At 32.5% G+C, this 13,688-nt stretch overlaps 1 long non-coding RNA gene across 1 annotated transcript; it reads left to right on the top strand.

The window, feature by feature from the left end:
• The first annotated feature begins 461 nt into the window (after nt 1–461).
• Nucleotides 462–2,695, top strand: LOC124896331. The gene is made up of 2 exons (XR_007052691.1): nt 462–534; nt 2,473–2,695. It is a non-coding gene; the product is annotated as an uncharacterized LOC124896331 (long non-coding RNA).
• Nucleotides 2,696–13,688: the final 10,993 nt, after the last annotated feature.

Genomic DNA, 13,688 nt, shown 5'->3' with positions numbered 1-13,688 from the left:
ATCCGCGTTCGCGAAGGACCCTTTCAGCCCCTTTATATTTCTCTTGCTCGATCCTAAGGCAATTCTTAGGGATTATTTTCATCATTAAAGGTTTCAAGAGCTCAAGAACTCTTGAAAAATCATAAATTAGAGATAGGGGAGAGTAAAGGACATGGAGGTGACTTTATTCATTAATTTCTTTATAAGTTTTCGGTCTAAATCCTCCATTAAATTCTTGTTTTCTCTATTGTTATTCCTTAACTTTTGAGGTTGATTGAGCCCCAAATTGAGACTCCATTTGAGCTTAACTTTTGAATACAAATTCCTTGTCCTTTGAGGAACCTCATGACAACTTCAATTTTGAAATTTCATTAGTAGGCTCCATGGACTTATTTTTTACTCAATTTTAGGCTCGAAGTGTTATATAGCAATATGAGTATCGTTTTACTCCTATTCACGGGTAGATTATGTTTTGATAATGCAGCGTTATTTTCAAGATCGTGAAACAAAGATGAGCGATTTGTGAACAGTTAATGATTATGGTTCGACTACGAGGTATGCTTCAGTCTACTTTTCTCTATGAGATTGCGTATTCTATAGATTGATTCTATGTAGGGATTATATGATATTTTTATACCTAGTAATTTTATGACTTGACCTATTTAGAGGACTTAGAATAGAAAAGTGACCTGAACCTTAGCTTAGAATACATGATATGGTTATAGGACTTTATTGTACCAGATTATATACTTGGTTGACCATAGATTGACATGAATGAACCTTTAGTATAAGACTTACCATATTACTTAATAAATTAGATGGAACTTCCCCAATTAGATTCTTCTAGTAGTATTGTCCCCTTATTTACCTTAGTTTCACGAATTACGGTGTTGACATATGTAAATTTATATATATATATTGTTGGGACCGAGAACATGGTAGCGGTACCAATTAGACACCAGAGTAGTACTTTATCCTTATAAAGGACGTGGTTATAGTTATAGATGCGTAAACTTTTACGATTGTATTTTTTGGATACTAGTGATGAATGCATACATTTAGACACATTTATATTTATTTAATAGTACAATTTAGTTAAAATCTTGATTTTACTATTATTTTTTAAAAATAGATTTATTCTCACTTTTCTTAACTTTAACATTGATTCTTTGAATACGAAAGTCGTACCGCCCTTCTCCTTGTTTTATGACATTTAAAACTGAATATATTACTTTGGAAATTTAGTTGAGGTTGATTTCGGTCCATTATTGATTCATTTATTTTACTACTACCTATTTTACTATGATCGAGGGATATTTTGATCTTTTCTATACTACTACTACACTATTTTTGTCCCAAATTCGATCAACGGCAATGAATTTATATATATACACTTATTCAGTTCTGGATTTAAGTACGACATTTCTTATTGTACTTTATATATCTCTACAGTACTGAACGAAGTAGATTTGTGATGATGAATTATGGAAGTCCTAGTTTGGGATCAGACAATGTATACGGATGTACCGAATCTCCTACGTTTTCTTTCATTCGATGAACTATAGTACTGTAGAAGGATAGTCGTTGTTGATTTTGTCTTTTTGAGCTACTGAGTTAGAAGAGGTATATATACTTGGTACATTGTGGCAATGGATTGGTTGATGGTACTGCATCTTTATTGCATTCATTTATCATATGCATTGCCTATCACTAGTATAATTATTAGGCGCTTTTATCTATAGATCTTATGGAGGGCCGTACAGATATTAGTTATGATTGTTGTTTGTTGAGTCTTTTCTTGTGCCCTCTCCAGGATTATAGGACCTCGATTGGGTTGTTTGGTTGTCTAGGCTAGCCTATTACATTATTGTTGACTGTTATGGTATGGCTAGTGGTAGGCTAATTGTGGATTGGTACCCAAGATTGTCGCTATATTCTTTATTCTTTTTCTTATTATTATGGTAAGCTTTTTCATTGGTAGATCACCTTATGATTTTGCATATTTTGACTAAAGGCCCTGACTATGCTAGTGTTAGATTCCTTATTACTTATATTATGATTCCGATGATGTTAGATTATCTCCCTCAGAGTTGCACCTTCATATTTTGTTATACGTATAGTGTAATATTTTTTTTTTTTTTTATATATATATATATATATATATATATATATATATATATATATTATCTTCTTTATCTACTTTTTGTATATTATTTCCTTCCTTCCTACTACTATTGTATATTGCATATCTCTTTCTTCACTATACTATCGGGTATGGTCTAGTTACTTATGAAACTGTGTTTCGTCCTTGATCACTGGAAACATATTCTAGTTTACCTTTCTCATTAGCATTATTATGATCATTTCTTAAATAGTTATCTGTAGCTTATTTTTCTGCTTTACATGTTATTTATACTTGTATTATTTTTGAAGCTCAATCGGTCGATGCCTACTGAGTGCCACGTATTTGATACTCATACTATACTTCTGCAGATTGCAGATCATCGTATGAGTTCTCGATGTTAGTGTGTGCATCGTGCAACATAGACATGGATCAAAGATATAGGGTGGGCTCCTGATATTTGAAGTTGTTTCTACTCTTCCTCTTATTTGTATTGATTCTCTATTTTGCATTTTAGGGATGACTTATCTATTTTTTTTTTGTACTTTATCTTGTACTCTATTATCATTAGAAGCTCTTGTATCGATTTCACCACGTTTTGGAGTTATTTTCTATATTAGACTTTTTATTGGATGCATTATTCCGCTGCTTATTTTTTTTCTTGATAGTCCGTTACTCATATTTCTAGACTATGAATCGGCTTACCTACCAGTGAGTTATAGTAGGTACCATCATGACCTGAGAAATTGAGTCATGACATCTAGCAATTAGAATTTAAGAAAAGAGAAATACCAATTTCATCCATCCAATTATTATTTAATTCAATTTTTAGTTCTTGTGATACTCTTGGTTGAACACCAAGTATATGAGCAGTTATACAAAATGAGTGATTTTGTTCCAATCACTAATGGAGCTCAACATATAAAACATGTGGTGCAGTGATAGAAAGGGTAATTTTGAAATTATACTAACTACTTTTGCTGTTATGAACTTGAGCAACCACCACCGCAGATCTCAACAAAATATGAGAGCTTCATAGTGCTTTAGCAAGCATGACATAATAAAGTTAGTTTCGCTTATGTCACTCAACTAAGAAAAATTCTCCGAGAAAGTCACTTTTTTTTTTGTAAACTTTATAACTCAAAGATCACTCAACTATTAATATTTTACGCAAAAAGACCATTTTTATTTTTTTTACAATTCAAAAGTCAATCAACTATATTTTAACATACAAAGTCACTCAACCATTTTAGATAATATTATCATTTAATTTTAGTGACATAAAATTTTTATATTAAGTCATGCGTTTAAAAAATAAAATATTACTCATTTGACCTACTTTGCTAAACCACTTGACTTGACCTGACCTGCCAAAATCATATGGTCTCATTGACCGTACGAGAAGCTCACAAGAAGCCATAAAAGGAGAAAAGATTAAAAAAAGAATCATGTTACACTTGAAAAAAGCAAAAAAAATAAAATAAAGTAAATAATTTTCTATAATTTTGCGTCATAAGTCTATGAGGATAAGCATAAAACAAAAACAATTTCCGACTTTTTTTTTTTTAAATTTATTGAGATCATATAGTTTTAGCGACTGAGTCTAAGATTGATGGAATCCATTATTTTATTGTTTATTCATAGAATTGAAAAATGAAGTTGAGAGAAAGTGTGTTTTTCAACATTTGATCAAATTCTTAGAGGAAAATGAATAGATGTTACTTGGTATCACCTTCTCGTGCTCCGAATTTTCTTTGCTCTCCACTTCTCGAGCCCTCTTCAGTTTCCGTAAAGAAGGTCCCCATTTCTGTAAAATTAAAATTAATACACAAAATTTTAAACATGATAATCTTATAGAGAAAATAGAAAATGTTATAGAAAAGACATACATGAAGCAGAAGAATCATCACAAAGACAAATTGATTTTTATCTCCTTGTCTTAATCTTATGTTATCGCAGCTGGTCACTGATGGAAAAGTATAGAAAGTTATGTGGCAACCCTAATGGATGGAGAAGTACTAATTTATAGAGGTTGTAGTTCAATATGATGCGTTCATTAAGTAATCAATCTAAGGAACGAGATTAGTTTTTTATTAAATATTTTTATGTTAATTGGGTCACACATAAAACAATAAAAAGTCTAACATTCTCCCGCTTGATCCAATAACCACATAACATTAATAATTAACTGCATATTTATTAGTTATCCATAAAACATATCTCTTCTATAATGTCTATTATACATACCATAGAGTAAATTTCATTAATAGTCATTCATCCATGTTTGAAAATTGCCTACTAAAATTATTTTTGTTTTTTTAGGATTAAAATATCATCAACTATTATTATTTTTCTCAAAATATACTTAACACATAGATGTGGCACCTCTCTATGGCCAACATTCCTATTTATCTTTTTCTCCTTTTTTTTGAGATTTTTCTCTCATTTTTATCAATTATTTTATTTTAAAAAGTCATCTTATTTATATTCATAAATTGTACTCTTAAATAATATTAATAATATCCATAACTCACAAATCTCTCATTTTCATAACCTCCAATTATTTACTTTTGCAACCTCTCATTTTCATAACCTCCAATTATTTACTTTTCCATTAAAAATTCAATAACGATCATAGTGTTTTGATATATAAACGGAATCAAGTTGTTGCTGTTGTTTGCCCTCAGCATTGCTTCAAGGTATGAGCAATCTTAGAAGTCATTCTTTTAGGCTTCATATTATTTTTTAAGAGTATATTTCTTTTATGCTATGCATAGTCTATTAGTAGAATTTTTTTTTTATAAGTATGTATTTTTGTTTGTTCTAAGTTCACTAGAACCTTTATTGCAGATGATAACATTAATATTATGAGTACTTTTTCAGGTTGGATTGAGATGGCAACGCTCTAATCATCATTATTTGAATTTTTTTCGAGAGAAATTATTTATATATAAGTAGTTCTTCTTTCTTCAAGAAAAAGGTAGTTCTTCTTTCCTCTTCAAATTTTCATATAATATTCTTTAAAGTTTTTATTTTATTTAATTAACTATTCTTCTCGAAACCTGCACATGCAAAAAATTTAATGCAACAAACTATCCTTTAATTTAACTATTCTTCTTCTTCCTTTTTTTTAGGTGGGGTTGCTTTTTGTGTAGCAAGATCAAATTATTTTTTACAATTGAAGTTGAGAAAGAAAGTTAATGAATATACATGTGCTACTTAAAGAAGTATCTATGTATCTATGAATATACATGTGCTACTTAATCAGAGGTCGAGGGTTCGACCCTGAATATGGAGAAAACTCTGTTGGGAGCGCTGCCACCTTAATGGGCCCTGCAATGCACGATCCAGATTAGTTGGGGCTCCAATGAGAGCACCGAACATCGGATGAAAAAAAAAGAAATATCTATGTATCTTTTCACAATTATATAGATAAATTTTAATAAATTTATTGATCGAATGTGGGAATATAAAATTATTTATAATTTTTAAACTACATTTTAATTCATAAGCAAGTTGTTTATTGATGTGTGAGATTGGAGTCCTCAATTTTTTACATTTTATAAATTTTTTCAGCTAATTAACTATTTAAAAGATTTTTATTTTCTATTTGTTGGGACATATTGATCTTACATTTTGAAAGAATAAAAAAATGTTGGGTTAAGATTGAAATGATTTTATGAAGTTGGTTGTCTCTCTTTCTCTGTCTATTCATTTTCTTCCTCAAAAGAGAAATCTTAATTCTTCTCTTCATTAACTTAAATCAGCACTCATCCAAAAATGAATTTTTTTTATTATTGGGACATAAAGTTCTTTTATTCTTTATTTTACATGGCAAGAAAAATTAATCATCTCTCAAGATTCTATTTTAATTACTATTCTTTCTTTATGACAATTACATCTTATAAATATTGCTTATTTTGTTGTTATCATAATAAACACTATATTAAGCAAAGGTCAAGATAAAAATTATTTGTTCTGACATTTATAATTTTTTTTCATTTAAAATGTTTATAAGAATAGCTCACTACATGCAACTTATAAGAGAAGGTATTTTTTATTTATTAATATATATAAAAAATATTTTTTTTTATTACGTAAAATATATGCAAGTTGAGAAAATTAAAATTCTCTTCGTGAACTTTATATATGTCTAATTATTTTCTTTGCTAGGGAAGGGTGAGAAGATATATATAGTTTCACGAGAAAATATTTCATGTAGTATGTAGACACTTAATTTTTGACCCTCCTCGAGTTTAATATATTTTTCAATATTAAATATTTATATTTTTGTCCAATATTTATCCTAACTCTTATTTAATTTTTAATAAATTTTTAATTAAAAATTAAATATGTAAAGTTACTTTTTGGGATATTTTTATTTTTATTTTTATTGTTATTTTTATTTTTAAATAATATGAAAATTCAAAAAATATATATTTTCCTTTTATTTTTAATAAATAGACTAGTGGTCTTATTATTATCTTAATTATATTTAATTTTATATCTTTTATAAATTTTTATCATATTTTTTAAATATAAAAATTAATTAATTAATATTATTTTATTATTATTATTATTATTATTATTATTACTATTTTCTATTTTATATATTTTGAATTAAAAAGAAAAGGGGAAAATTTTATCCTAAATATAACCATCCCAACAGCCCCCTAATTTCTCTCAACCTTTCTCAACTTCCCACCCTACACACTATATTACACACATACACAGACACAAGAGAAAAAAAAAAGGAGAATGACACACAACAAAACAAAAAATATTTGCACACACATACGAAACATAGACAGAAGTAGAAGAAAAGAGAGGAAAAGGAAAGACAGAGGAAAAGCCATTATTTAAAGAAAAAGTGGCAACTTGAGTCTTAAGTTTGGGTTTGATTTGAATTTTCGATGACGACATTCTTGCTTTCATCTTTATTTAGTTTATCACACAAGTTCTAATTTAGATCCTTTCTATTTATTTTATACAAGTTTTGTTGTGAATCAAACCGTATTCACAGTTATTTTAATGATTCCATAACTAAATAAGTAAAGTTTAATATCTATGTAAAGTTTTTGCTTTACATGTTTACCTGTAATTTATTTAATATATTGAATCAAAAAATGTACTCATAATTAGTTTGGCAGTGATTTTCATTTGTTATGCTGTGAGTTGTTTTCTTACTCTTCTTCGCGATTTATTTTTGTTAATTCAAGATATTAAAATTTCTGAATAAATAAAAAAAAAATAACGTTTTCCTTTTAAAAATGTCAATTTATTGTTTTGTCATTATTTAGTTTTTATTTTCTAGTAGATTGTAGAAGTTTTGATATTATAATTAAAAAAGAAAAATTACTTGGGAACCAATTATAGGATCAAAGTTGCTTAAAATACAGTGTTTTTAAGTTGACAAAATTTACTTAATAGATAATACAAAAAACACTATCAAAAATAGGGTACATATAGTTGAATTGGTCTACTGTGTCTATTTTAATTTACTTCATTTATTTAAGCCCTAAACTAACGTGCACAAGTGTGTTGTATTTTTTTTTCTCACTCTCTGTTCTTATATTTCTTCCTTTTTGTATTTTATTATATAAGAAACTATTTTAATTACATACAAAGTGGTAAATATTTTTTTTTCTTTCTTTCTCTTTAGGTAGAATTATTAGTAATCTGATATTTTAGTAAATAATAAATAGATTAGATAGTGATGGTAATCTTGATCTCATAATCATTGGCCTGTGTAATTTTTCAACATAAATTTAGTTTTAAATATGTAAAAAATATTTGTCAGGCCTAGAGCAGGCCCGAATCATTAATTATTGTGAGGGAGTGAAGCGAGTTGCAGATTAATCCAAAATTTGTTGAGAAATTTAAAAGGAAAGAGCAAAAATGAGAATAAAGTAGATAAGATAAAATCGTCTCGAGTTTACAAGAGACAAACGAATGTCTTTTAAGGTTAGATGAGCTTTAGTCACGTTTTAAAATGTTTGTCTTATTTAAGAATGCGGTGTACACATCTTTACGAGATTTTTTAAAAATAATTATAGTACCCGTACTTTTCCTAGCTTGAAATTTTTTCTCAAGAATGTTAGAAGCTTTCTTTGAAAAATGAATACACTTTTGTACATATGGTATTTTAAAGATTTTCATTTTTGTCATATGAGAAATTCAATAAGCTTTCCATCGATACCAGATTCGCCCAAATCCAACACCCGAGCGAAGAGTTAGAGCCTTTTTAGTGATACAGTGTATCACCTGTGCCTTTAGCGCGTCGCGGAGATAGCTCAAATGACAATTGTCAACTTTCAGTGTTGCTCCGCGATAGTGGCACGTCGCGCCAAACTTCTAGATTGTAGACAAGGTGGCAACACGATAGCTCCGCGTCGCGCCACCTTGAAATTTCCCATTTGTCACTTTCCAGTGACTTGGCGTGATAGTGGCGCGTCGCGCCAAGGATGAAAATCAAGAAATTTTCTCAGAAATTAAATACGTATCCTAGGGTTAAAAAGGTCAATTTTTCACTCTCTATAAGCCTTATAACACGAGATTTGGCCATAATTCAGCAACTTATACTTAATTACTCTAAAAAAAAACTCTCAAGAACAAGCCTTAGGGTTTTTATAGAAGGTTCAATTCCAAGGGAATTCACCATCAAATTTCAAGTATCTCTCCGTCAATCTTCATAGAATCACAAGCTAAGGTATGCATAGTATTCATTCATGGACTCCTTTCGTCCATAAAGTCCTAGAATCTCTTTTCAAATTCAAGTGTATGGATTTTTATATGAATTCCATGTTGGGTGTGTGTTGCTCATGTTGATAATGACCAATTGAGTTTTAATTCATGTTTGGTGATAAATTTCATGTGAAATTGACTAGTCAAGATGTAGATTCGTGTAAACCTAGGATTAAAACCCTTGGATGATGAAATTAGATATGAATCATGATGTTTGATTGTTGTATAATGTTGTCTACATATATTATGCCTAACATGTGTTTGATTAAATACCTATATGAAGGAAAAGTGCCCAACTAGCATGATATTATGAAATTCCCATGTTTGTACAAGCTTATGCATATCACATGTTCGATGAAGTGATTCTATATATGAATTATGAATTGTGTTATTGGTCATGTGTTCAAGTAAGCCACGCTATGTCCGTTTCTTCTCATCGAGTCTTGGGGGTACTTGTACCTGAACATTTAGCTATATGCCTAGAGCCTTGCCATGTTTTCACAATCTCCTCAATCAAACTATGATCCATAGAACACAGTCAGTCATATGACTCAGGAAATCTCAGAAATCTCAGTAATTTCAGTAGCTCAGTAATCTCAGTAACCTCAGTATTCCCAATCAATCTTAGTAACTTCAGTATTCTTAGTCAGTCCTCAGAACTCAGTACATTCCGTCAGTCAATAGAACTCAGTAAATTCAGTTTAGCTCCGCTAGACAATACCACTAGTATCAATTTAGTTTAGTTAATCAACTTAGTTCAGTTAATCAGTTCAGTTCTTTCAGATGAGAATAGGATTCAGCACCGAGCGAGCCTAGGGATGGGGACTCACCCGCTAGATAAGACTGAGATCCCTAAGTTCTAGAACTATGTAACCAATATAGGTATGAGATGTCACCCATTAGATAGGCTTGACATACTCAGGGATCACCCGTTAGAACATTTAAATGTATAGGACTAATCCCAGGGGTCACCCTCTAGATTAAGACTGACTCCATAACAGTTGTCTTTACCAGCGGTGCAGTACTGACACTCTTCCAGCTGGGGTTACAGATTGGACCCCAGTCAGCTTAGTATGGGGCATGTCGGTTAGATGAATACATCCCACAGTTTCCGTTACAGAATTAGGACTGTCAGATACAGTCAATTCAGCTCAGTAGTATAGATTTAGGACTGTCAGATACAATCACTCCTTATCATTATTAATAGACTTTGGGATCACCCATTAGATAGGACTGATCTCAACTATGGTTAATCAGTAACGGTATCATTAGATTTAGAGATCACCCACCAAATAGGACTAATCTCAGATTCAGTTACTCAGATACAGTACGGAACTCAGCTAGTTCTATCAGGTTCAGGATTTTCAGGTACAGTCACTCATGTTATTAGTTATATCAGTTATCAGAACTCATGTTATCAGTATTAAGCTTCAGGACTATTAGACACAATCAACCAGACCAGTTCTTCATAATCAGAACTGTCAGAAATAGTTATTCATGTATCAGTAACATAGTATCAGCCCCTCAAATATGAGTAATTCCATGTTATTAGTAAACTCAATAGTCAAAACTTAGCATTCAGTCCTATCAAGATGTCAATTACAGTTATGTATGCATGCATGTATTCTCACATTCATGTTAGTCAGTCAGTTAGTATTGTTCATGCATATGAACCTATGCATTCAACCTACCTCACTTGCATACCAGTACATTCAAAGTACTGACGCATTTGAGCTATAGTGTCTTCTACCATAGGTTTAGAAGCATGATCTCCAGAGCATCAGTAACATCCCAGTTCAGCAGTCAGAGTTAGATGTGAGTCCTCATCCTTCGAGGACATGATGATTACATTACTATTTCGGTTTTTAGTTTATTTTAGTAGATGGATTTAGTTGGGGACATGTTCCATCAACTCCTTATTCAGTTCAGTTTAGAGGCTTTCAGACTATAGCATGTCAGATAGTTATTTCAGATTTGCTTTAGTATTATTATACCATAATTTTTTTTCCAGTTATGTACTAGTATTGAACCTTATGGCCTTTCAGTTCATGTTTCCTCATTTATGATATTATTACTATTATTCAGTGCTCAGTTTACAAATATAAGTCATGGGTTAGCTTGTGGTCCTTCGGGGTCATGGGCACCGTGTAGCATTCCGGATACCAGATTCGGGGTGTTACAAACTTGGTATCAGAGCCTAAGGTTCAACAGTGTCCTAGGAAGTCTAAAAGCTACATCTAGTAAAGTCTTGTACATGGGTGTGTTGTGCACCACACTTATGTGCAGGAGGCTATGAGGTGTGTTAGGAACAGTTTCCCATCTTTCAGTATTCATGTTGTGCCAGTGAGCATAGGCTCAAAGTTAAAATCTCAGTCTAATTCATTTCTCCCTTTCTTCTATAGAACATGCCTCCTAAAAAATGGGAACCAGTCAGCCCCTCAGCCCGAAGAACGTTTGGGAAAATATGTTTCTCATGCGTAGTTCAGGGCCGCATTCACTACTCTTGCTTAGTCAGTTGCTACTCATAATGAACGACCAGTTGTTGTTTCGGCTAACCCAGTGGCCAATTCAGCTGCAACCAGGATTTAGGACTTCACCCGAATGAACCCTCCATCCTTTCTTGGATCTAAGTCAGATGAGGACCCTCAAGAATTCCTAGATCAGGTTCAGAAGGTGACTGACATTATGGGGGTGACTACTGTTGAGAGTGTTGAGCTAGATGCATATTAGTTGCAGGATATGGCTCATACTTGGTTCAAGCAGTAGAAGTTAGAAAGGTTAGATGATGCAGGACCTATAGAATGGGATGATTTTTTCACTGTATTCTTAGAGAGGTTTTTTTCCCTAAAGCTGAGAGAAGATAAGGTGCTAGAATTCATCAACCTCAGGCAGGGCACCATGGCGGTGAAAGAAAATTCTCTTAAGTTTACTCAATTAGCCAGATATGCTCCTCATGTAGTTGTAGAAAGTAGGGCCAAGATGAGTAAGTTTGTGTCAGGGGTGAATGATAACATGGTTAATGAGTGTAGAACCGCTATGCTGAATAGTGACATGACTTTAGCCAGACTTATTACCCATGCTCAGCAGATAGAGAACCAAAAGATTAAGATGAAGGAAAAGTAGAATAAGAGGGCAAAGATAGGTAGTTTCAGCTTTGCTCAGCCTAAGTCAGGAGGTGGTAACCGTACTCAATATAGTCATAAGCTTTCAGTCCCAGCTCCATCTTTAGCTAGTGCACCAGTACCCAAGTTTGGGAATGACAGTCGTGATGGGTCGCTAGGCTCCGAGGCCCAGGGTAGTAAGAACAGGAGTCTTACCTAATCTCTTTGCAAATATTGTGGTAAGAATTACCTAGGTATATGTAGAGAAGGCAGTGAGGTATTTTATGGATGTGGTAAGCCAGGACACAGGCTACGGGAATATAGAGTAAGGTCTCAGAAGGGAAAAGATTTGCGCCAGCAGGGTGTCACTTCTAGTACCACTAGTGGTCAGTGCAGAACAGGTTTTATGCTCTTCAGACTCGCCCTGATCAAGGATATTCCCTCGGCATAGATTCGGATACGTTATAGGTCCTTCATACTCATGATATGCATTGTTAGACCTCTTTTTCTCATTCTAGCTTAAGATTTTCATCATGAGTTATTCAGTTATGAATCAGTCCATGGATGCCCTGTGCATCACCCCTGTATCTTAGTAAGGTGACTGTTCTTAGAGGGACATAGTATCCCAATGGGGAGATACCCCATTATTCCCCAATGCTCTCATGTCTTAAATTAAGTTTCTCTTCGCATAAGGAATCCAGTTTATAATAGAGGATAATCATAAGTTGACCCTCAAAGTCCCAACCTCAGCTATGGGATAAGTATTCAGAGGCTCAGTTCAGTTCACGAAATTCAGTTTATATGTCATGGTTCATCCTTATTCATGTTCTCAGGTTCCCGTTCATGCATACTTCTAGCATAATCATTGGGTCATCAGTGATTTTCAGTCACGTAACAGTTTTCTTAAACTTACTCAGTTCCCTATTCAAATTACCATTACAAACTTGGTATTTAGTTCATGCTTAGATTCCCATTACAAACTTGGTACTACGTACCCTTGCATATTCAGTCATGCATTCATATATCAGTTCAGTCATGTAATTATGCATTAGACATGCATTCTCACTATGAGAAATTAAGTTCATCAGAATATTTAGTCATGTATTAATGAGTCAATTATCAGTCATGCATCAGGTATGCATGAATTCAGCTTATTAGTCATACATCAGATATGCATGTTCAATATGTTATATTCAGATCTTTAGTCATTTTAGTCATGAGATCATGTTTCAGTTATTCATGTTCAGTATGTACGTCAATTTATGTTCTTCCCTTCACTCTCAGTCTCATTCAAGGACGAATGTTCTCAAGGGGAGATATTGTAATACCCGTACTTTTCCTAGCTTGAAATTTTTTTCCAAAAATGTAAGAAGCTTTTTTTGAAAGATTAATTCACTTTTGTACACATGGTATTTTTAAGATTTTCACTTTTTGTCATGTGATAAATTCAATAAGCTTTCCATCGATATCAGATTCGTCTAAATCCGACACCCGGGCGAAGAGTTAGAGCCTTTTTAGCGATACAGTGTATCACCTGAGCGTTCAGCGCGTCACGGAGATAGCTCAAATAGAAATTGTCAACTTTCAGTGTTGCTCCGTGATAGTGGCACATTGCGCCAAATTTCCAGGTCATAGACAAGGTGGCAATGTGATAGCTCCGCATCGTGCCACCGTGCAATTTTCCATTTGTCACTTTCCAGTGACTTGGCACGATAGTGGCGCGTCGCGCCAAGGATGAAAAT

The sequence above is a fragment of the Capsicum annuum genome, chromosome 2, assembly GCF_002878395.1.
Source record: "Capsicum annuum cultivar UCD-10X-F1 chromosome 2, UCD10Xv1.1, whole genome shotgun sequence".
NCBI classification, from domain to species: Eukaryota; Viridiplantae; Streptophyta; class Magnoliopsida; order Solanales; family Solanaceae; genus Capsicum; species Capsicum annuum.
This window is presented reverse-complemented; position numbering and strand designations above follow the sequence as displayed.